General features: G+C 39.8%; 1 protein-coding gene across 2 annotated transcripts in view; it reads right to left on the reverse strand.

Moving 5' to 3' along the window:
- CHRND (cholinergic receptor nicotinic delta subunit) overlaps positions 1-26,031 on the reverse strand; it is a 2,417,369-nt gene that overhangs the window by 1,936,681 nt on the left and 454,657 nt on the right. The window lies entirely within an intron of this gene.

The raw sequence follows: 26,031 nt of genomic DNA on the forward strand, positions 1-26,031 counted from the left end.
GTACTGCAAAACTATTTTCTAAGCCTTTAAACCAAGTCTCATTAAGGGCACAGATGCCTACATTCTCAACAGTGAGGAGGGCTTGTAGAGTGGGAAGTTTTTTGTTTAGGCTCCTAGCACTGAGTTATAACACCTTAAGGTTACTTTGAGTCTTTTTTGCTATGTTGGTAGTTTTGTCATTTTGACATTACCTAAAAAGACTCTGGGGGGGTGGATAAAGTTTTAGCCAATATCCAAAAGCCTAGGGGGACAGGTGTAGACCAATGCTGGCAGAACAATGTGGTGTTTTAACCATGTCCTCCCATGCTGACAGATATTTGATACCCCTAGAGTGAGACCATATACTTAGCCAATTATTAAACTCAATCATTTTATGTTCATACTGTGGCATCATCCTTGATGAAGGCAGAATGCTGCTTAGTGCAAGGCTTGTACCTGTCTTTGTCACATATTAAGAGATATTCACAATCTCTCTTTTCATACAGTCCAGTGAGGTCTGTCCTAGGTCATTTACACCCACATGGAATATGATAGAATCATATTGGTACCTGGGGTGCACTGACTTGAATGCATGTGATATTGTAGATTGTGGCAACAGATAGGCAACTAACAGTTATTTTCTCCTTATCTAACGTGGTGAGTGGGGCAGTTGTGTGCCATGGAATCCTCAATGACAAGAATATCAGATAAAATGCTTGCTTGCCCTATGGGCTTTGTTGTTTAGGGACCATTGGGTTTAAACTTATGTGTGGTATTTGTTGCTGCTTTTGTGTCTGTGTGCTTTAATGATTGCCAAAGAACTGTGTTACTGTTAGACAGCTTGGGAGGTCTTTGAGGTTTGGCAAAGTTTTTTTTAAGTGTCTCAGCATAAGTAGATTTATGTTTGTGATGAGTGATATGTGTGCGGGATGTATTGTGTGTGTTCTTCACAACCACATTTGTAAATGAGATTTTTGCCTCCAAAAAGTTCTTGTATACCATGTTAATTTCTTTAGGGGTTAACTGGTTGTTCAAGAACATGATACAATTGCTACATTGTCTCAGGGTTTGCATATCTACCAAGTTGGCTACAGAGACATTTGAAAATTCATATCTATGCTGTCTGGTCCTGTATTAGGATGGGCAAATATGGTTTAATGATTGGGTTTTAACAGGGGTCTCGTAGATTGGGTTGGTGAAAAAAGTATACAAATACCTTTACACAACAGAGAATTGCAATGAAAGAGGGGAAGGAGGGACTTGGTAGTCAAATTACCATAAGGGGCATAAGTGAGAGAGACAGCCTTTTAAAACCACAACAGCAAAATGGTGGGAGAGTTGGAAAATACTCAAGTGCAAGAAGCAGTTCTAGATTTTTTGTTGTAGAGATAATCGGAAACTAGATTTCTTTGTTTGAATATGTAAGCAGAAAGTGCTCCTACACCAGCCAAGCCTTAATGACCACACTAAATTCCAGGAACAGTGATATATAGCTTTAAGAAACCAACAATAATTCAATTAGAATGCAGATCAGTAAAAAAACACTTCCGTCTAGACACCTAATTGTGAAAGTATAGTTTCCCTCTCACTGAAACTGTCTTTGTCCTAGAAGGCTGTTAGTTACTTTAAGAATATAGATGAATCTAAAGAAATAAAATGTTTACATACAAAACATCAAATACTTTACTTACAACAAACCAGAGATTAACCAAGTGCAAAACAGTTCTTAATTTCTGTTGTGGAGATAATCAGAAGCTAGATTTCTGCATTCAAATATGTAAGCAGAAAGTACTTCCTCACATGTCAAGCCTTAATGGCCCAACTAAATTCCAGAGAAAATAATATATAACTTTAAGGAACCAGGGACAGGGGTAGTCACTGCTGATCATAGAATTGCTCTGCTAACAATGGCCATCCAGCTATGGTTATTTAGGGTACACAGGCTTTTTATATGGCTAGGCTTGTAAAGGCCAGAGGGTCATTAGCTAGTAACCTCCTATGAACCTATGAACAGTAATCTAATCGGTAAACAGATAAAAAAAAAAAAAAAACATTTCCAACTCAGCCTAGGTCTGTTAGTTACTTTTAAAAAGGCAAATTAATCTAAAGAAACAAAATATTTAGTTATAAAAAGTCAAATAATTTACTTACAAGGCAGAGATTAAACTTGTGCAAAACAGTTCTTAAATTTTCTTTCTTGGAGTTATTCCAGATTTCTTTGTTTAAATATGTAAGCAGAAAATGCTCCCACACCAATTAAGCTATCCCTTCTGATATCTTTCAGTACAGGTCTGACCTATGTGAATGGCTAATAATGTTTTACTGTTGCAGTATACACCTCCAGAGTCAACAGAGCAGGATAGACTAATTTCACCTGTTCCTGACTTTCAATATCCCTAGATCACAGGTGTACTGTGTAGTTTCACTTAGTGTATACTACTGTGAACCAGGTGTTTAGGCAACCTTTATAGTTACGATTTGTAGTTTATGACCCTGTTTGTCTATGGAAACTTCTTTTTGAATTTATGTTCAAGCAATTGTATATTTGTTGTATAATATCTTGTTTAATTGTTTCTCAATATTCTAACCACTGTATGCTGCATCAATTATAAAACTCTGATTTTTACTCCTTTTATATGTTTTCTGCTGTTTGTACAAAATAGCTATGTTTATATATATTTTTTTTATTATTTTTATTATTTTTTACTATGCATTTGGAACTTTTCTCCCTAGGCCTCCGCTAAAAACAGTCACCTTCTGTCCAGTCGGACTAACCCGGTAAACAATTGGAAAATAAACAAATAAAATAAATAAATACAGGAGAAATGTGACCCTATGTAGGGTAATGAATTAGGCCCCTGCCAGCCATTCCAATATCCCATTACTTGTCTGTCTCTCCCCAGTTGAACCAGCAGAACAAACCAAGAATGCAAGAACAAGCAACAATCAGTCATCTCAAATTCCCCAAAGAAAGCACTTATTTATTTTGTCATTTTTAGTGTGTTTTAATAAAGGAATTTGTGTGATAATATTGTTCGCTGTTCCTGTTTCTACTGTGGTCCAATTAGGTACTGAGCCATGGAGCTGACTCCCTGACTATTATCATTATTAGCTTCATAGGTTGGTACTAGGCTATTGGCCCTAGGGCCTATACAAGCCTAGGGGTCTATATTGAAACATTGAATGCTGAAAACATTGAAATATGTTTCGACACATTTTCAGCGAAAGCTGAAAATGTCGAAACCACAGAATAGCAATTTCTTTCCTAGGGAAAGAAATCGCTGTTCCAACCAAAAAAAAAAAAAAAAAAAAAAAAACATTAAATACTTCCAAACACACACGTACCCTAACCCTAATTGTACCCCCCAAAAAACCAGTAAACAACTGAATACACTTATGCATGTAACCCAACCATACATCTAACAGGGGAAAAAAAAGTAAACATTTTAAAACATATGCACTTACCTTAACCTGCACCCTAACCCTAAGGTCAGTAACTCTTGTACATTTACATAAACAGTTCCAAATACATACACACTTACCTTAACCCTAATTATACCCCCCAAACCAAAAGTAAACAGCTGAAAACATACACACGTAACTCAACCATACATCTAACGCAAAAAAAAAAAAAAAAAAACAGTAAACACTTTTATACATATGCACTTACCTTAACCTGCACCCTAATCCTAAGGTCAGTAACTGTTGCACATTCATGCTCGGGAGCTATACCGGACGAGGGACCACACTACAGTGCAGAACACGGCAAAGCAATGAAGCGGTCAAGCAACTTCTTTCCCAGGGAAAGAATTCGCTGAACAGCTGCATCACTGTTGTGCCTGTTCGCTCTTTATGTATCGATGAAAACAAATTTGACAAAATACGTTTTTGTCATTCTAATAGGAACCCCAAGCCTAGCCATAACAATTCCCTGGCTATTTCTTCCCACAGCATTTACTTCCCTGGACCCCTGTCTCCTGTTCAACCAGGTAGGAGCCCATTTTCAGTGAAGGCTCGGGGAGAAAAGCTCTAAAGTATTACAAAACTCTTTAGGAATAACAAATTTACAGCCTTTAAAAATAATACAAAAAGCAAATACAGTTTAAAGATTTATGCCAAATTAGACATAATATGAAAACATTGGTTAAGAATAGATGCAACTTATATGGCAATGATTTAATAGTTAGAGAAATTGTAGCCAGTTTATAGAGAAATTAAAGGTAAGTTAGTATAATGTAAACAGAAATTGCAATACATAGTAAGAGAAAGGCAGGCTTATGATATATGAGAGAGAAAGCTAGGGGCGAGAAATTCATAGAAGTAAAGAAGTGAGTGAAGAACTGAGAGAAAGGATATATAAGATATGAACAGGTATCTGTCCACATTTAGGGAAATAATTTATCCTAGTGTTGAGCAAGAACAGAGCCAACATTTTGGCTAGGAAGCCTTTCAGAATGGTTTTGAAGGCTGGGAGGGTGGGCATTGACCTGATGGATACAGATAAGGAGTTCCAGGCCTTAGCAGCATGGTAAGAGTACAGACAGGGCTTAGCAGATTTGATAGGTTTGTGGACAAACGGGAGTTTTTTGGTCCTTGGATTGTAATGACCAAATAGGAACATAACTGTGTAGAATGTTATTTAGTGCTGGACAACCAGATGGATTCTGAATAATTTTATAGGTGGCAAGTGTATACTAGTTGATGAGGTAGTTCTAACCAGTTTAGGCTTTTTAGTATACAGTGGTGGTTTCTGCAAGGGGATATTTGCAGCAAATTTAGCAACATTGTTATAGCATTTTGAAGTTTTGATTTTTGTGATGCCTGAAGACTAGTAAGGCATGCTCATAGGTTCATAGGTTGGTACTAGGCTATCGGCCCTAGGGCCTATACAAGCGTAGCCATAACAATTCCCTGGCTATTTCTTCCCACACTATTTACTTCCCTGGACCCCTGTCTAGCAGGGCGATTGACGTGATCCCCGGGGTGAATTTCCTTTCACCCATCCAATCGTCAAGGTTCCTTTTGAAGAGGGCCAAAGAGGCGCTCTGCTTGACATGTATGGGGAGTCTATTCCAGAGTTTGGGGAGTATTATTATTATTATTATTATTATTATTATTATTATTAACATTTGTTTACTGGGAAAGTTTGACTTGGAATTAAGCCAATTTTCAGTGGATGCCCAGGCAGAAATGGTGCAGACGCATGTCTTTGAAACATGGGAGGAAAGCAGAGCACCTGAAGGAAACCCACATGAATGCAGGGAGGACATGCAGACTCTGCACAGAAGTCACTCCAGCCGAGAATCAAACAAGAGAACCTTTTGCTGAGAGGTGACAATGCTACCGCTGCACCACTGCTCCATCCATATTATTAACGTTTTCCATTAACCATGTTGTTCATGGTTTTACCTAGGATTTGAGTTGGTATAGAGCTGTGGTCACTCACCCACTTAATCTTGCCTTGCTTTAGTAAGTAACCAGGGAATAAAAATTCTTTAGATCAGTTAGGAAAATGTAGTGATATTAGTTAAGTACTGCTTTTCTGTATTTGTGTGAATCTGTCCATCTGCGTTATTTTTAGTATTTCCTGTGATTGAAATGTTGGTGTTTATTATAAATAGATATTTCATATTTTCATGTTCTTTTATTACTTATTATTACATATATTTAAACTTTTCATTGTGGCTGGTATTTTAGAAACTATTTTAACCTTTGAGAATATTTATATTTATTTGGTGACACTGTGACTGCTCCTGAAAACCTTGCTGCATTGGTCAAACACTACCATTTGTGTCAGTATTAATTTTACTCAGCATAATTGGGTACCCTTGTAAGAGCCTTAGAGTAGCTGGCTTTGGAGTGTTCTGGTGGTAGTACCTACTTTATAGTCTGGGCAGAATGGGCATAGCTAGTAAATGTGTGTCAGCCTTTCCCAGGTGTGTGTGTGTGTGTGTGTGTGTGTGTGTGTGTGTGTCTGTGTGTGTGTCTGTGTGTGTGAGTGCATGTACGTGTGTGTGTGTGTGTGTGTATGTGTGTGTGCGAAATGTGTGTGTGTGTGAAAATCAAATTTCAAAGAGTGTGTGGGTCAGCTACTTGGAGCAAGGGCACAGGGCACTGATTTCACAGGGAGGGTGGTGGAGGACTTAGCTTGGAACACTCGGCTGAGGACTCAACTGTACAGCTGTGTCAGTGGGGAGTCTTACTGGGGGCCTGGAGAGAAAGAGATAAACCCAGGCCCCGGACTGAGTGTGTTCCCTGTGTGCTCTTAGAGAAATTGTGCTTGGTGCAGAGAGCTGCATCTGGAAATACTATGTGTTTCGATTTTTGTTCCAGGTGAATATTCCTCCCCAGTGTCAAAGGTGAAGATTAAGGCTTGATTACTGGCCCAAGGGAGCGACATCACATCCTCAAATAACTCATGTAGCCAATGATCATTATAATACAGTATAATGTCTTAAACACAGCAACTGTGTAGCAAGATAGACATATTAACAAAACAGAAGTAGAAACAGGATGAATTATGTGTCGAGCACACCGCTATAGGGGCACAAAGGGGAATGAAGCTCTGAAGACATATTTTTTAAAAATGGCATCTGTTGGACTAAGTAATTTCCAAATGGAAGTTAGTTGAGGAGGGGTGGTCCACAATAGTGTGCCACACTCCTACTAGGGAATCTAGTAACAAGGAAGTTTTAAATGAAAACCAGACCAGGAAAGCCTACAAAACTATCAGCAACTCCAAACAGACAGGTCAGTGCTACAGCAGCTAAATTACAATGCCAGTAATCAATATTGTAAGTTATTTTCCTGATTACAATGCAGTCAGTGTCCCAGAATATTAACAGGGAAATACAAGTCCTACAGCACTGCTGAAGCCCAATAACAATGCTGGTAACAGCAGCTGGAGAGACCACAGAGGTTCCTCACCAGGAGAATCCAGGGCCTCAAACATCTACCCTACACAAAGCTGTTCAGCCATCACCATCTCCTCTCTCTTAAAACTAACCCAAGAAGCCTTCTCTGCCACTGAGCGCTGGATGTCAGATAACCACTTAGCACTCAACGCATCAGAAACTAAACTTATGATATTCACTCCCACTAAAAATACCACTATCAACAAGAACTCTTTTATTATTACCAGCCAAAGCAACTCCTCTCTCAAGATAGTATCCCATACCAAACTCTTACGTGTCCTCATCGATGAACACTTTAAGTTTGATATCCACCTACAAACGAATATCAAAAAACTCACCAGAAACTTGGTATGCTTTACTGCCACTCCCGCTATCTCACCCCCTCCACTAGGTCTGTCCTCTCAACTACATACCTAATTCCTTCCCTCCTATATGGTGCCCCTCTACTCATCAACCTACAGCCTTCACTAAAGACTAAACTCTCTTCCTGTTACAATAAAATCCCCAAGTTTTCCACTGGTTACAAATCCTCTACCCACCACTGTAATGCCCTTCTCAAACTAAATTGGCTAGTGCTCCCCAATCATCTTACCTACATCTAACTCCCTCATGCCCACAAACTTATATTCCATCCATCTCTCTGCCCCTCTCTAGCCAATTCACTTAAAATGCATGTACCCAATAGACTCTTGAGATCAAATAACCAATATCTAATTGAACTACACAAGCCTGCATGCTCACCAGGCAAACAACTCCTATCATTTTCTCTAGCATGGCTTTGGAACTCCCTGCCACCTCTCATCTGCACCACCCCAACCTCTCTACCTTTAAAACCTTGCTTCATTCCCATCTCATATCCCTATGGGAATGTTCCTGCTCTCACCCTACATAACTACCTCCTAGCTATCTTTACCCTCTCCTCCCTTTCTTGCCACCCCCATTCACTTCTCTTATACCACTTATTCTTCTATCTCTTTTCTTACTTGACACCTACTCTCTTCCTATCCACTGTATACTCTGCTATAACTCTTATATGATACCTATACAAATCCCCTCACCTCTGTTTTAGATTTACCACTGTATGAACTAAGATATTTTGTAAATACTTAATGACATGTTGTTTTTTGCCTTTTGCTCTTGTAGGTTGTAAGCTATATTACTCATTTATGATTTTTATGATTTGTCCAAATTGTATAATGTTCTTATGGAGCTTTTCTCCCCGGGACTCCATTGAAAATGGGCTCTTCTAGGCCCAATGGACAATCCCAGTAAACAAACTGTAAAATAAATAAATAAAATAATAAATATGCTAAAGGCTCTGCCCCTCTACTCAGTCTCCTACAGACTCCTCAGGGGTGACCTCTGTCTGGCATACAAAGCAATCTCAGACCCTGCCTTGATGGGACTCCTGCATACCTGCAAATCAAGCTCCACTCGAGTTACCCATACGCACAACCTCAACCTGGTCTGTGACATCAGTAGGACTTGTTGACAGGACAGTTTTGTGTCCCAGAGACCCTCCCTTTTGTGGAACAGACTCCCTCTGCACATCAAGCAGAGTCCTCACTAACTCTTTTAAATGCAACCTGGATAACTGGATGGGGAACAGAAAATAGATCCCTGGGATTCCACCTGTGTCCCTGCTGGAAAGAGGCATCAGGTGCTGACTTGTTGGAACAATGACTAAAGTCCTGGTTAGCCTTTTAAGGGCCTCAAGGCCAATAGCCTAATAACTTCCTATGATCCTATGACCCTATGAAAGTAATTTGTCAGGCTACTTTTGTTCATAGGTTCATACTAAGCTAACTGCCCTTGCGAGCCATTTTAAGCTTAACCAATTATCCCTTGTGAGACTCGAACCCTGCACCTTGTGCTTGTAAGGCAAACACCTTAACCATTAAGCCACCCTCCCACCCTGCATATGCTGGAGGATTTGGAGCAATCAAATTTGAGGCCACAGATTAATCGTCTTCAGCAAATGCTCATGACACTCTTCAGATTTACCAAGCATAAAACTATTAATTTAGCAGTTACAATTCAGGATCACAGATTATACATTGTTCCTAGCCAGTGAACTTCCTGAGAACTGTCTCATTCAGATACTGTGGTTAGATAGTGAATGTAGCTTCTGGGCATAGGTGGGAAGGTGCACAAGAGGTTAAAAAGAATGGGGAGCACACTGCGATGGGAGTACAAAGAGGAATGCAGCTTTTAAGACATATTTTTTTTGTAATTCTTTATAAGCTCTAAGGCAATATCTGTATCAAGAGGCAATTGCACTTTGACAGAAGCTTTTCCCCTTGTGGGAAATGTCAGTGGGCATTCAGAAAATTCAAAACATTTGAATGTCTTTAAAGGCTGATTTGCATATATTCCATTGACATCTGTGAAGACTAGATCTCTGGTGCCTTTCTGTTTGTTCACTATTTGGCTTTTCCGTACAACCTTTTTATCCTATGTCTTGAAAGGATATCTGCTGTATCCCAACTTCTCTGGACTACATTGCTTTGGACACCCATGAAAACCTCCCTCCAGTTAACAAGGACGACTTTCCCAAGCTCATCAAAGTGTAGGTGTTAGCCTACAGTTCTCAGTTAGTATTCACTGTATTTTTTCTGGCTTGCACACTCGCATGGACCAGCCCCTACTCCTGGTTGTTCTTCCCCATTCATGTTTAGGCATTTAAGATTAATAGATGTGGTTCCCTTTTCTGCCACTAGATGGCAGTGTACCACAAAGCAAACTAACCAAGAAACTATACTTAAACAAAAGCGAAAGGATAATAAACAAAAAGTAAAAAGAAATAAAAAAAATATAGCTGCATTATCCCAGTCAGGTGCCTTGCTTACTAGCTAACAGCCCTTGTTAAACTTGTTTTTTTCCTGCTCAAATAGGATTAAACTGACCTTATAATTACAAGCCAAGTGCTGTTCCTGTTGTTTTCAGCACTCTTGCCTTTTTCAGCTGGGTTAACCCCACTCCATTTGCCCTCACTGTGGTCGGGCTCACTGCACCCCCCTACCCTACCCCCATTCTCATCCACCCCCCCACTTCAATATACATTCATACCTATCCTTGCCCCACCCACCTATCCATCCTGCACTCCAACTCCTCCTCCCCCACACCCTGCCCAATCTGACTATCAACTAACAACCCAACCACTTTTCATCTCCCCCATATAGTCTACCTCCTCTGTCCCTTTACATAATCAATACCTAATAACCTCACTTCCTATTTCCACACCTTTTCCTTAAGTCTGCTTCCACCTTCCTTACCTACCTTTAAACCATAGCACTCTACCCATACCTCTCCAGTACTACCTCAATACTCATACCCATACTTCACTGTCAAATCCTCACTACTACCCTACAAAACTCATCTCATATATTCACTTATTACACTCCACTCCTCATTGTAATGCCTCTCATATTCAACATCTTTCTCCTTGTTTTTACTGTTTATATATCTCTTCCCTTCTAAAACTCTCATCACTTCACCCAACTTGTATAACTCCCAAACCCATATCCACAACATCTACCCACAATGTCACCCCTCTGCTACTCTGCAATCTGCTCTAGTCTGTATGCCACTGATTTAATTTTAGAAAAGAAATGGACACTCCTCTCTCCACACCATAATCTTCCTAATAACTTTGTCCATAACCATTTTAGAAACCCAAAAAAAAGCTCCATCCAAATACTTTTCCTACTCATCTTAGCCTAGTCCAGTGTGGTGATATACACCCTAACTCTGGCCCTTCTCCTTCCTCTGAAAATGCCCCTAACTCCACAAAATCCCTAAATTTCACCACCATCAACATTCAAAGTATAAGAAATAAAATCCCCCTTCTGCATGCATGGTTAAGTCAATATAAACCAGATTTACAGCCATAACCGAGACCTGGCTAAAGCCATATATAAAGGATTCTGAATTTCTTCCCCCAACCTATTCATGCCTTAGAACAGATAGACTCCACAAAAAAGGTGGAGACATTGTCTTACTATATCCAAGCACCTTCACAGTGATTCCATATTCAAAGACTATTCTCCTCTTTTCCACCGCAGAGAGGTTACTTATTACCTTCTTAAAACTAAATGATTGTAAAAGCCTTTGTATCATAGTTGTATACATTCCCTCAGGCAACAATATTCCCATTCTTGAAGACATTCTCGCCTGGACTACCAACAATATTAAAAAAAATGAAACATTCATCCTAGGTGACGTTAATATTAAATGGTTAGACAATAACAACCCCTCCTCAGACATCAACCTTCAAATCCATACTCAGCTAATTTCTGATATTACTAGACTTGACAATGAGAATAGCAAAGGTTCAATCTTGGACTGGATCATGGTGTCTGACCCTAATAAGATTTCCACCTCTGGTACACTCCCAAATAGTATAAGTGACCACGCACCAGCATTCATAATATGTAAGCCCACCACTTTATCAAATATATACAGATATAGACACACCCAAGATCTATCCCACTTCTCCCCAAATACCTTTAATGACATTTTGCACAATACTAACTGGAATCCACTGAACTTTCTCCCAATTAATGAAGCTGTGGAATTCTTCAATTCCACATTTCTTAGGGTCCTAAATAGTTTTGCCCTTCTCCGGCTAAAAAGAGTTAAGGCAAGACATGCTAACTGGCTTGCCAAGTCCACAAAGCAAATTATGTCCTCTAGGGACAAAGCCTGGAAAGCCTGGATAAAAAAACAAAATTCCTTTCAACCACACGCAATATAAACAACTTTGCAATCAGGCCAAATGATCAGTACTCAAAAACAAAAAAGAATACTTCTAAACCCTCTAAAACCAACAAACAAAACCCGAAGAAATTTTGGTGAGCAATCAACTCCCTACTCCATCTTGGAACTAACCATAATCCATGCCCAAACCCGAAACAACTCCCTCTGAGCTAGCCTCACTGTTTAACTCTTATTTTGTTGACACCATTGCTAAGCTTACTACCCACCTTCTCACCCATCACTACAGACCCACTGAACCCTATGCTCGTACAGAGCCCGTCTACTACAATGCCCACTTTTTCACTCTCCCCCATACCTACCTCAACCATACAAAAGCTTCTTCACAAACTAAAACCATATACCAATGCCCCAAATAACCTACCTGCAGAATTCTTACAACTGTCTTCCATAGCTTACTCCATCAACATTCTCATTAATAGGACCATTTAGAAATCATGTATACCTGATATCTGGAAAAAGGCATATGTTCTCCCACTTCATAAAGGTGGCAGTAACTCTGACATCTCTAACTTCTGGCCTATCGCCATTCTCTCCCCCATTGCAAAAATACTTGAGAAGTGCATCACACTCAGCTCCTTAGTCACCTGGTTAAACACCAACTCCTTTCCTCTACTCAACATGGCTTTAGGCCAGGACATAGCACTAATACCACCCTCATTTCCTTCCTGAAGACAGTAAATAGAGCTTGGGATGCTGGATCCATAGTCTCTGCACTCTTTCTTGATCTATAAAAAGCATTCAACACAGTTTCCCACTCCCTTTGGCTTACTAAACTCTCCAACATTGGCATCTCCCTCCCACCCTTCATTGGTTTCAAAACTGTCTCCGTAACAAGCAACAATCTCCACCCCTTCATCAATACTAATACAGGGCTACCCCAGAGTTCTATACTGTGTCCCCTTTTGTTCAGTATATTCATCAATGACTTCCACATTACTCTTACCCACAGTACTGCTATCCAATATGCAGATGATTCTACTATTATCTGTTCTTCTAAATCTGCCTCTGTACTACAGCAACTCACCCAAGAAGTATTTACCTCAATTGAATCCTGGATGTCACAGAACCATCTCGCCCTCAATCCCAATAAAATGAAATGATATTTATCCCAAAAAAATCCAGCCCGGTTGACAAGTCTGAATTCTCTGTTCATTCCCAAAACAATACTATTATTGAAGTCATTCCCAGTACCAAATTGCTTGGTGTCATCATTGTTAATAACTTAACCTTTAACCTTCATATCTACAACATCAAAAAATCAAAAACTAGGAGCACTTTATAGGCCCAACTACTTTCTCAGCTTCTCTACTAAAAAGGCTCTTGCCTCATTATTCTTGCTTCCAACTCTCTTACATGGCACCCCATCCTCACCAGTATTCAGTCCTCTCTGAAAACTAAATGACTCATGCTACAACAAAGTTGCCAGACCTGCTACAAATGCTAAATTCTCCACCCACCACTGTTCTGCACTACATCAACTAAATTGGCATGAATTCCCCCATCACCTCACAAATTTACAACTAACTGCTGCCTATAAAACTATTTACTACCCAGCAGCCTGCCCATCCCTCTCCCACATTCTGACCATGTACCATCCTAATCGACACCTTAGGTCGGAAAACAAAATGCTATTGAACATTGAGAAACCTAAGCTCTTAGCTGGCCAAATGCTGTATTCTTTTACTGTCTCCAACCTATGTAATAATCTCCCTCCTTTACTCAGGGCTATCTGTAATCCCACTGCCTTTACAAAAATCCCTTAAACTTCATCTCTCCTCACACTGGATATGCACCTACACCCCTACTGACAACCCCAAAACCTGACCCCCTCTCAGAATCCTTGTTCTTCTTCACTCTATAACTAGTCTAGCTTCCCCTTCCCTCAATCATACCAACTCCTTCGGCTGCCACTTTAGCCTGCGTTATCCCTACCTTAAGCCTTCTCTCTCCTTTTTTTTACCCTTTAAGCTAATTTCTTCTCACTGCTAATAATCTTACTTGTATAGTTATTTATTATTTATTTATTTATTCCAGTTTGATTACCGGGGAATTCCACTGGGTCAACATGGCCCATTTTCAGTGGAGGTCCGGGGAGAAAAGCTCCGAGAATGCATTAAAATTATATTACATACAGGATTTCAACACAATCAAGATTTTAGAAAGCATTAAACAGTTTACAGAATACGATTGCAGGAATACAAGACAGTATGAGAGTACAATTCATATTGAAATTGATTAAAATTTTGCTTTTTACATTAAAGTTATGCTTATTACATTTGCATAGTAAAACAGTAATTATCTAAGATTCCTAAACTGAGAGTTAAGGTTGTATAGAATTTGCCTGTAGTGAAGAGACTCAAGGATGGAGAAACAGCGGTGGTGCTTTGAGTGAAAGTATTAGAGATAGAAATTAGTGCTCAATATTTACAATATTTATACGTTTTGTTGAGCAAGTATAGTTCTAGGAGTTGAAGGATTGTCTAGTATTTACAAGTTTTGTTGAGCAAGTATAGCTGTAGGAGTAGAAGGATTAGTAGTGTTTACCAGTTTTGTTGAGCAAATCTAGCTCTAGGGGTAGAAGTAATTAAGTAGAGGGATACAGGTGCAAGAGATTGCAGGGAGAGGTTGATATAGTTGTAGGAATATGTCTATAGGAGGAGGATAGGGCAAATGTGACAGAATGAGGAGACTCATATACTAGAAGTGATCCAAGATTAAGTAGGGATTAAAGTTTTCTATTCCTACATTTGCACCACGATTGTAAACAATTTGTCACGATTGTTATCAGGTTTATTCAATGTTATTATTAAATTATTCTATGTGGTTATTACTTTATTTTTATGTGCTACTATATTGTGTAAAATTTTATTTGTATGTAATTAAATGTGGAACTTTTCTCCCCGGGCCTCCACTGAAAATGGGCTCATCTCAGGCCCAGTGGACCTTCCCAGTAAACAAATGCAATAAATAAATAAATAAATAAATAAATAAGTAAAATTAAGGACACACTTTCTGTAGTGCCCTGCTAATTAAAGGAAAGCCTTAATAGACAGTGCAAGCCACTTTTATAGTATCTACATTTCCTAGTTGTACTTTTGTTATTATAAGGTAACCTATGAACTAACTAAAAAAGAAGGAAAACTGTTAATACATTTTATTCTGAGATACTTTGCAGTGGGAGACAGTGAAGTAAGTGAGAGTGGTATCCATACACACTAATGTAGACAGACCGCAAACAAAAACAGAAGAGAACACTCAAGAAGCTTGTACTGACTGCAAAGAAAGTAAAGAAGGTGATTTTTATTTTTACCTTTTGTTGGGAAGAACTACAGCCTCCATCTTGAGCCAAACAACTGAAGAAAGCAACCCTGAATTAGTATATTTACAGATAAGCAACATAGAAAGGGGTAATGGAAGGATGATAACATTAAGTAGGTTCACAGCCAGATGATGGTGAACCAGAGCCCTGAGCAGGCTAATGGATGAGCCCCCCACAGCCAATCCAGTCTGCCAATACTTGGCTCTCTCCTCCTCAAATTACCATAAACACTCTTCAAAACTCAGTATCTATTCTATTTTTTCCTTATTTTTAAAATAAATATAGAGATATTCATTTAATTTAAAACTTTTAATTTATTTATCCTTTGTTGAGTCATATTAGGTTAGTAGCTTCTTTTCAGGGGGAGACCCAAGGTAGTATTTATGTTGTCGTTGTTGTTGTGTCTTTCGGCTTTTCCCGGTTAGGGGTCACCACAGTGGAACTCTGGTCCGCTAATGATTGGCAGTTGATTTTTACATGCCGAGTTGCCAGCCCTGACGCACAACCTTCAACGAAGGTATGCCCATTCACGCATGTCTCCACGCAGAAGACTCTCTAGCTGAGAATTGAACCGGACAGCGTCTTACTGTGAGGCAACAATGCTACCGTTACTAGTGGAAATTTGGCCAGGGCATTGGCCTCTTTTGAGCAAGACTTCCCCTACTGTTTTCAATAGGTGCCATAGGATAATTTACATCCACCTAAGCTACCACCAATACAGGTAGATGGGGCCTCAGTTTAACATCACATCTGAGGGATGACACACTTAGGAGTGCAGCATCCCCATTATGCTATACTGCCGTATCAGCAATTCATCCACCTAGTGTTAGAATATAACTCACAGCCTTGTGCACTATTGGTAAGTATGTGACCACTTGCACCACTGACACTGGTTTCGAATTTTATAGTACAAACACTGATGGCCATTTGATAAACAAAACAAGACAGCTGCACACTGAAAACAGACTTAGTAAGAGCAACAATAAACTTCCCTTTCCTTGAAGCTCACATTCCTTGAAAATGTATTGAAACTCGCATTTATTGAAAATGGATTGAAAATGCAGATTAAGTGTACCTTGGTTTCCAGGTTGTTTTTTAAACAATGGGATCCCTGCATATATTTTCAGGACCATACATAAATGCATACATTGCTTGATTTACCTTCCTGATTGTTTTAAATTTATTTCTTGCTTAATGCAGCAGCATTTGTTAGAGTGCATTTTAAATTTGTTATTTTCAGCATTTTTCCAGTAATCAGTGAAACAAAATGTATATACCAATAATGACAAACATTTTAACCATAAAAGGACAATCAAACTGCTATTATAATCCACCAACATTTTTACTGAACAATTGCTGCCACTAAACTGACTGAGTACACATGTCCAATTGTGATAAAAATCGTAACAGCAAAGTATTCCAATTTGCTGTACACAAATGTACACTAATTTATCTTTATTTTTATTTATTTTATATTTGTTGTCTGGGTTTGTCTGACTGGGCTACAAATGCCCATTTTCAGCGGAGGCCCAAGGAGAAAAGCTCCAACAGAAAATAGAAATTTTACATATTAAATACATATAGAAATACATTCATCAGTACCACAGATTACTGCATCACAGTGCCACACATTACATTCATCAGTACCACACATTATTGCAATAGTTACATAGCTGAACTATTTTACTAGTTATGTTTGTACAGTGACGTACCAAGAGGAGAAGATAAAGTAGCAAGTTTGTTTATTGAAGGGAAGGAAGGGAGAAGAGAAGTCGAAGGTTATAGGGGAGTGTTTACTGGGGATAATTACACTGGCAAGTCCATTTTTCATGAAGGTATGTTTTGTAGTGGTTTTGGATTGATTGGGATGTTCAAGGGATCTTATATCTAGTGGGAGGCTATTCCAGGCCTTGGAAGGGTTAAAGCTATAGACTAGGTGACCCATTTTGGTCCTTGGTTTGTAGATTTTTTGTAGGCCTTGTTCAGAACTGCAGAGTAATCTAGTGGGTAGGTAATGAGAGATTAGAGATGAGATAGTTGGACAGAAAGAGGGTTTGTAGAGAATGGAGTGAATAATCTGAAACTATACCGAAGCAAGTTAGGTACTTCTAGCCAATTTAGTTCTTTTAGTGAGAGACAGTGATGGGACTTGTAAGAATTTTGGACAGCAAATCTGTCAGTCCTGTTATAAGTTGTTTCTAACTTGTTTAGTAGTCCAGTATTGAGGCTGGTGAGAATTTGGGAGCTATAAAGTAAAGTGGGTAAGAGGTAGGCATTTGAAAGGGTTGGTTTTACTGTTTTGGTAAGATATTTTTTGTTTCTATAGAGGAGACCTAGCTTGAGATGTGTTTTTCGGATATAATTATTGACGTGTAAATCAAAGGTTAGTCTATCATCAATAGTAACACCTAAGAGTTTTGTACTGGTGTCCACCTGTATTTGAGTATTATTTTGTGACAGTAATGTCTTTTTACCTTTGTCAGCTCAGCAGAGTAAGAGATTTTTATCTAAAGACATCCGCTATCCTTCTCAGATGTCTGTCAAAAAATTAATAATATTCACACAAACACACAGTAGCCAAAGTATTTGTACTTAATTCACAAGCACACACACTCGCTCTGCAGAGAGAGATTAGACTGTTTAAAAATGACCAGGTGCATTCATCAACACAGAGTCCCCAACAACACTTATAGACACTTTGTAGACTACGTACAACCCTTACTGTTATGAAGGAATAAATTACATGTACTTTATTGGTGGTTTTGGATGAAGTACATTAAACTCTATAAAGATCACTAACCTTATAAGATTCAGCCAGGTATAGCACAGTTTAAAAAGAAGAGTATGAAAGCATAAGAAATAGTAACCACCTGCTAGCATATGCTAAGTCAATATGCACTATCAGTTCAAAAGTAAACTTCATCTGAATAATTCTTCATTAAAGAGAAGGATTACTAATGCAGAAATTGCTTCTGATAAATAGCTTTGCATTTCAGTGTTTGTAGGACACCTACATCTCATTTTTGACCTCCCTATGTCTTCACTATCATCCCAGGTTCATAGATTTTTTACTAAGCTAATGAGCATTAGGGCCTTTATAAGCTTAGCCATGCACCCCAACCCAGTTTGCCCCTGAGTACTTTGGGCATCTATTAGGAGGGAGTATGTTATTGAGGAGATAGCTAAGGGAGTTGTCAGGAGATGTTAATTGGAGAACATTTTACTTGCTGACAGCCTTTCTGTAGTGAGGTAGACTGAGGCTGAATTTGTGATTCCCATCAAATGGTCATAGTTCTAGTTGAATAGGGTCAGGGATAAACTCTGCTTCACAGGGATAGGGAGCCTATTCCATAACATGGGGATCCTTTGAGCCTTATATCTGTCACTCCACCATGTTCTATTTATGTCACAAGTGAAATTCAGATCCTTGGATCTAGTGTTTCTAGTGCTGTTTATGTGAACATGCAGAAGATCCAATAGATTTAGATCTCAGGATGCCTTATAAGCCAGGCATAGATCACCTCACTGCAGCCTGTAGGATACTGAATAAAGAAATAGGGCCTTTAGGTGATCTGTATAGGATAGGGTAGTCATCCCCTGGAGTCTACTGGTGAGGAACTTTTTGTGAGCATTTCAGCTGTTGCAAGTGTCTGGTTAGGTACATGCCAAAGGAGGCATTGTAGTCAATGATGGGTCAAATAAGGGCTGAGTACAGTGGTGCTATAACTTCCTTGGATCTGGGTCAAATAAGGGCTGAGTACAGTGGTGCTATAACTTCCTTGGATCTGGGTCAAATAAGGGCTGAGTACAGTGGTGCTATAACTTCCTTGGATCTGGGTCAAATAAGGGCTGAGTACAGTGGTGCTATAACTTCCTTGGATCTGGGTCAAATAAGGGCTGAGTACAGTGGTGCTATAACTTCCTTGGATCTGGGTCAAATAAGGGCTGAGTACAGTGGTGCTATAACTTCCTTGGATCTGGATACCATAAGATTTTCTTACTATCTTTGCTATTTGATGGTCAAAGGCCAGATTGCTGTCTACGTATGTTCTCAGATCCCTAACTACTGGGATAGCTCTTCTGATTGTTTTATCAATATAGTAATTAACTTAGGGGGACAATTTCCCAAAGGGAACTATAAAGCATTTTTTGGCATTCAGTTTTAGACAATGGTTTTGGCACCAGCCATTTGTTTTAGACCCTCTTGCAAGATGTTTGTGTGGTGGGTGGAATCTAACATAGCTTTCAATTTACAGTCATCTGTGAACTTTGTGAGCCAAAGGTGTTTGAAATTAGCCTTGACTTCTGAAAAATAGACGTCAAACAGGAATGAGCCCAGCATGGAGCCCTGAGATACTCTGCTGGTGACAGGTCTCTTGGTGGAGATGATCTCACCAACCATGATGTCTTGGTTCATATCTGTAAGCCAGTCAGCAATCCAGCAAGTTATTTAGGGATTTATGAAGAGAGTTTGTCAACAATGCCTGAGTGGGGTATTATATCAAATGCCTTAATCTCATCCATTGCATTGGTGATCTTCTTGAAGAAACCAACCAAGTTAAGTAGGCATGACCTTCCCTTAGCAAACCATAGATCCATTGTCTGTAGTTCTTGTTGATCATTTCAGTGATAACTTATTCCATGGCTTTGCATATTAGAGTGCTCAGACTGATGGGTTTGTAGTTCCCAGAGCTGGTTGATGGTCCACCCTTAAGAAGAAGGATGGTCACTGCTGTCCTCCATTCACTTGGTACATAATGTGTTTTGAGGCTGTTGGTTGAAGAGTGCCTCAAGTGCTCCTGAGCGGTCATGTTTTACTCAGGATGCAACCAGAGATATTGTCGGGGCCCATTGAAGTAGTAGTTTTGGCATTAGTGACTGCCACCAGAACCTGATGCCTGCCAATAGTTGGAGGGAGTATGCTAGAAAGGATTTCATAAGTGGTAGTGGGGGGGAGGGAGAGTGAGGTGTGAAGTTAAAGCTGAATTTATCAGCCAGTAAATCTGCTGTGTCTCCCTGATCAGTGGAGGTGGTGTCATTGACCACCAGTTCAGCACACTGTTGTGTTTTACCTTTATGTTTCCAAATATGCTCTTTCTGACTTTGGCCATGACTTTTTTTTTTATATACCCTGCTGAGATAAGGATTCCTCAAATGGGATTTATTTTGGGGGTTTGTTTTGGGCTTACTTAAGGTAGTTAAGGCAACCTCTATGCAGCCATTTACATGTATATTCAGGGTTTACGTGAAAAATTCTGCATAGGTAGCTGTGGTCTCAAGGTTAGGAGGAGTTTTGAATTTTGACAAACTGTCTCTTAATAGGATGTAGTTTACCTTAGAATAGTTCCTAACTGTTACAGGTATAGTTGGGTTTTTCTGAGCTGATTTTTATTTCTGAGACAGCTTTGTGATCTGACCTCGGTAGTGGGGATGTGGCACTGGGTGGGGTGTTGGGGGGTGTTGCAATGCTCTCCCATGTGGGCGAGTACTGCATCCAGTATATTTGATCCTCTGGTTGGAGTACACACTATCTGGTGTTAATAAAGTCCAGGAAGCATTGCGCCTGTAAGTTTGAGGCAATGTATGTTTCCCAGTCTATAGTAAGATAGCTAAAGTCACCCATGAGTACAGTTTTTGGTGGGATGGTGAGTGCCTGTAATAGGTCTAGGTAAGAGTTGTGAGAGCCTTGGGTCATAGATAGTGACCTATAAACAGCTAATATATGCTAAGAGATTATATCTAAGGCAACTTACATTTAGATGAACTCCATGGCACGTTTTACCACCCTGGAGGTATATTTGCTGCTAGCATAGATCAAGACACCTTCACCTTTAGTCCCTATCTGTGCTGTTGTTGGCCTACATGTTGTAGAAGGCACTGTAGCCTTGTACTGCAAGAGTACTTTCTAAGGCCTTAAACCAAGTCTCATTAAGGGCACAGATGCCTACATTCTCAACAGTGAGGAGGGCTTGTAGAGTGGGAAGTTTTTTGTTTAGGCTCCTAGCACTGAGTTATAACACCTTAAGGTTACTTTGAGTCTTTTTTGCTATGTTGGTAGTTTTGTCATTTTGACATTACCTAAAAAGACTCTGGGGGGGTGGATAAAGTTTTAGCCAATATCCAAAAGCCTAGGGGGACAGGTGTAGACCAATGCTGGCAGAGCAATGTGGTGTTTTAACCATGTCCTCCCATGCTGACAGATATTTGATACCCCTAGAGTGAGACCATATACTTAGCCAATTATTAAACTCAATCATTTTATGTTCATACTGTGGCATCATCCTTGATGAAGGCAGAATGCTGCTTAGTGCAAGGCTTGTACCTGTCTTTGTCACATATTAAGAGATATTCACAATCTCTCTTTTCATACAGTCCAGTGAGGTCTGTCCTAGGTCATTTACACCCACATGGAATATGATAGAATCATATTGGTACCTGGGGTGCACTGACTTGAATGCATGTGATATTGTAGATTGTGGCAACAGATAGGCAACTAACAGTTATTTTCTCCTTATCTAACGTGGTGAGTGGGGCAGTTGTGTGCCATGGAATCCTCAATGACAAGAATATCAGATAAAGTGCTTGCTTGCCCTATGGGCTTTGCTGTTTAGGGACCATTGGGTTTAAACTTATGTGTGGTATTTGTTGCTGCTTTTGTGTCTGTGTGCTTTAATGATTGCCAAAGAACTGTGTTACTGTTAGACAGCTTGGGAGGTCTATGAGGTTTGGCAAAGTTTTTTAAGTGTCTCAGCATAAGAAGATCTATGTATGTGATAAGTGATATGTGTGAGGGATGTATTGTGTGTGTTCTTCACAACCTCATTTGTAAATGAGATTTTTGCCTCCAAAAATTTCTTGCATGCCATGTTAATTTCTTTAGGGGTTAACTTGTTTTCCATGAACATTTTACAATTGCTACATTGTCTCTGGATTCCTATACCTACCAAGCTGGCTACAGAGACATTTGAAAATTGTTTATCCATGTCGTCTAGTCCTGTATTAGTGTGGGCAAATATGGTTTAAGGATTGGGTTTTAACAGGGGTCTCCTAGATTGGGTTGGTGAGAAAAGAAAATAAATACTTTTACACAACAGAGAATAACAATAAAAGAGTGGAAGAAGGGACTTGGTAGTCAAATTACCATAAGAGGTATAAGTGAGAGAGACAGCCTTTTGAAACCACAACAGCAAAATTGTGGGAGAGTTGGAAAATACTCAAGTGCATGAAGCAGTTCTAGATTTTCTGTTGTAGAGATAATCAGAAGCTAGATTTCTTTGTTTGAATATGTAGGCAGAAAGTGCTGCCATGCCAATCAAGCCTTAATGGCCACACAGTTCCAGGGACAGTGATATATAGCTTTAAGAAACCAACAGTAATCCAATTAGAATGCAGATTAGTAAAAACACCTCCATCTAGGCACCTAATCATGAAAGTATAGTTTCCCTCTCACTGAAACTGTCTTTGTCCTAGAAGGCTGTTACTTTTAGCAAGACAGATAAATCTGTAGAAATAAAATATTTGCTTACAAAACATCAAATACTTTACTTACAAATAACCACAGATTAACCAAGTGCAAAACAGTTCTTAATTTCTGTGGAGATAATCAGAAGCTAGATTTTTTTATTCAAATATGTAAACAGAAAATACTTCCTCACCAGTCAAGCCTTAATAGCCATATTAAATTCCAGAGAAAGTGATATATAGCCCTAAGGAACCAAGGACAAGGGTAGTCAGTGCTGATCACAGAATCACTCTGGTAACAATGGACATAACTATGGTTAATTAGGGTACGCAGGTTTTTTACATGGCTAGGGATGTAATGGCCCAAGGGCCTTTAACTTAGTAACCTCCTATGAGCAATAATCCAATCAGTAAACACATCAGTAAAAAAAAAAAAATAAATAAAAAACACTTCCAACTCGGCGACGGCCCTAATCATGAAAGTACAGTTTTTCACTCACTGAAACTTTCTTTGACCCTAAGTCCTATTAGTTAATTTTAACAAGGCAGATTAAGCTAAATAAACAAAATATTTAGTTAGAAAAAGTCAAATAATTTACTTACAATAAGCCGGAGATTAAACTTGTGCAAAATAAAGATTTGTAACAGATTTCTTTGTTTAAATATGTAAGCAGAAAATGCTCCCACACCAATCAAACTGTCTCTTCTGATATCTTTCAGTACAGGTCTCACCTACATAAATGGCTAATAATTATTAATTGTTGCAGTATACTACTCCAGAGTCAACACAGCAGGATAGTGAAGAAATGTGGCCCTGTGTAAGGTAATAAATTAGGCCCCTGCCACCCGTTCCAACATCCCATTAGTTGGCAGTGTCTTCTTTGTCTTTCCCCTGTTACCATAAAAAATGTTCAAACCTGTCAGTATACATATTTTCTTCTTTTACAATTATCACAGAGATTTGGATATCATTTAAAACTATTTTAAATTTTACTGAAAAAAAAAAAACACAGACAAACAATTTCAAATGAAACACAACACTCTCACTTTGAAAACAGACTTAGAATGTAAAATAGTAAACTTGTCTTCCCTTGAAATTCACACTTAGTGAAAATGCATCTGGCAACACATTAAACTACAAGAGACGTGCTGGGATTCATACTCAAGTAACATACATTGAAGTACTAATTAACATCTATGTGAAGGATGCAGAAATTCAAAAAACAAAATGTGCAACACATTAGTTAACAGCCTGGGACAGCCTACTGGACATGTGTCCCTTTTCCAGAGCATCTCAGGATTCGCTGTCTGGTGAAGTAACTTGTCAGAGTCAGAAAAGTCATATGAAGGCTGAGGGAATCAAACCATGTAATAACACACCTGATACACTTGTAATAGGTGACTCTATCATCAGGCACACTGAAGTCCCGCTCACCTGGCTGAACAAGGAGAAGGTCACGGTGAGCTGCCTGTCGGGCACTAGGATCCGCCACATAACACAAGCACTCAGGTCACTCCAAGGCAAGTACAAATATGACTCAGTCATTGTCCATGCTGGTGTGAATGACCTTAGATGTACCTCCCTGGACTACATGAAAAGAGACATAGAGGAGCTCTCTGAGCATGTGGCCCAGGTCGGTATGACCCTGACCTTGAGTAGCATCTTACCCTCACCAAGAATGATGCCACAATATGAAGACAAGATGATCAATTTCAACGGTGACAGGTGCAGGCCGTCCCTAGCGAAGCATCGTGGCTTGTCGAGCATGTCATCCCAGGCTGACAGGCATTGGATCCCCTTTGAATGGCACCTGTCACCCCTGGGCTTTCGGATATTGGCAAAGGCTCTTGCTACCCCCATAGTGCCTTTTTTAGGCAAGGCTCAAAAGACAAACCCACCTCCATAGGTATCACAAGGGATAAGAAACTAAGAGTAATGCTACTCAATGCCAGAAGTCTAAACCTCAAGATGCACGCACTCGAAACTCTCCTTAGCATGGAGAAAATCGATCTCTGTGCAGTAACAGAAACCTGGTTCAAGGCTCCCGAGAGCACCCCAGCACTACCAGGTTATACCTCATACCATGCTTTTCAGCCCCAAAACTTGGACCGACCCACAAAAGGAGGGGGAGTATCAATATTCGTCAAAGATACCCACACCTCCAGGTTGGTGGCACAGCACGAAGCATCAGAGACTATCCATGTGCAACTAACAGTGGGTAAAACTGCCTTCCAGTTTATAGCCTGCTACAGACCACCCTCCCAAACCCAGGAACCCCACTTGGCCTTCATGAGAACACTAGAAAATATGAAGGTCTCCCCAAACACCATTATATTGGGCGACTTCAACCACCCAAACATAGACTGGGAGCATTACTCTAGCTCCAACACCCTAGCCCAAAGGTTCCTAGAATTTATAAACTCAAATGCTATGGAACAACTTGTTACCACTCCCACAAGAGGGGAAAACATACTGAACCTGATCATCACCAACATGGGGACTCTATGCTCCAGACCAGAAGTGTATCCCTCACTGGTAAGATCAGACCATAAACTAATCTCACTGGATGTTCACATCCCAACACCACCCCCTGCCCAGAAAACCACAGTGAAAAACTTCTCTAAAGCAAATTTTACACTCCTCAAAACTGAGGTGGAATCCTTCAAAGCCCCCGGGCCTGTGGAAAATACGGCCCAGACCGCAGAATCCTTTATAAATGCATTCTATGAACACCTTCAGGAATGCATGGATCATACGATCCCAAATAAAACCAAGACCCAATCCTCCAAAGGCAGACGTCCTGTCTGGTGGACCCCAGCCATAAACAAGCTATACAATAGAAGGAGGAAGCTACTAAATGATAGAGCAAAATTCCAAAAAGGGAAGGCATCTCTGATCAGTATTAGCAAAAACTATGGGCACTCATAAAATCGTCTAAGGCCAGCTTCGAGAGAAAAATTGCACAGGACACTAAGGATAATCACAAGGCTTTCTTTAGTTATGTTAGGAACCTGGGTGGTAATTCCCAGATATGCTCAGAATTAGTCCAAAATGACAAAAAATACACCGAACCCACAGACATTGCCAACATCCTAGCTGACAGGTTCAGTGCAAACTTCTCCCTCCCTCCCCACCAAAAGGGCAAATATCTATTCCAGCAGAGTGCTGCCCCCCTGACATCTCGGATGCTCAGGTAAGAGCCGCCCTCTCCAAAGCAAAAAACACAGCATCAATGGGACCAGACGGTGTCCCGGGCTGCGTCCTACATGAACTCCAAGAAGAGCTAAACCCAAACATAAAACTACTGTTCAATCTCAGCCTTACTACAGGATATGTACCCAAAGAGTGGCGTACAGCAACTGTGGTCCCTCTCCACAAAGGTGGTGCCTCAACGGATCCTGGAAACTATCGCCTCATAAGCCTGACTAGCTTGGTCTGCAAAGCTATGGAAAGGATAATCATGAACCTCATAAATAAAGATATTGGGGACCTACAGACACTGGATCCTACCCAGTTCGGCTTTGTTAAGGGCAGATCCTGCCTCTTAAACCTGGTTGATTTCTTTGAAACAGTCACCA

This window comes from Protopterus annectens, chromosome 4.part1 (genome assembly GCF_019279795.1).
Source record: "Protopterus annectens isolate FY-2018-M chromosome 4.part1, PAN1.0, whole genome shotgun sequence".
Classification (NCBI taxonomy): domain Eukaryota; kingdom Metazoa; phylum Chordata; order Ceratodontiformes; family Protopteridae; genus Protopterus; species Protopterus annectens.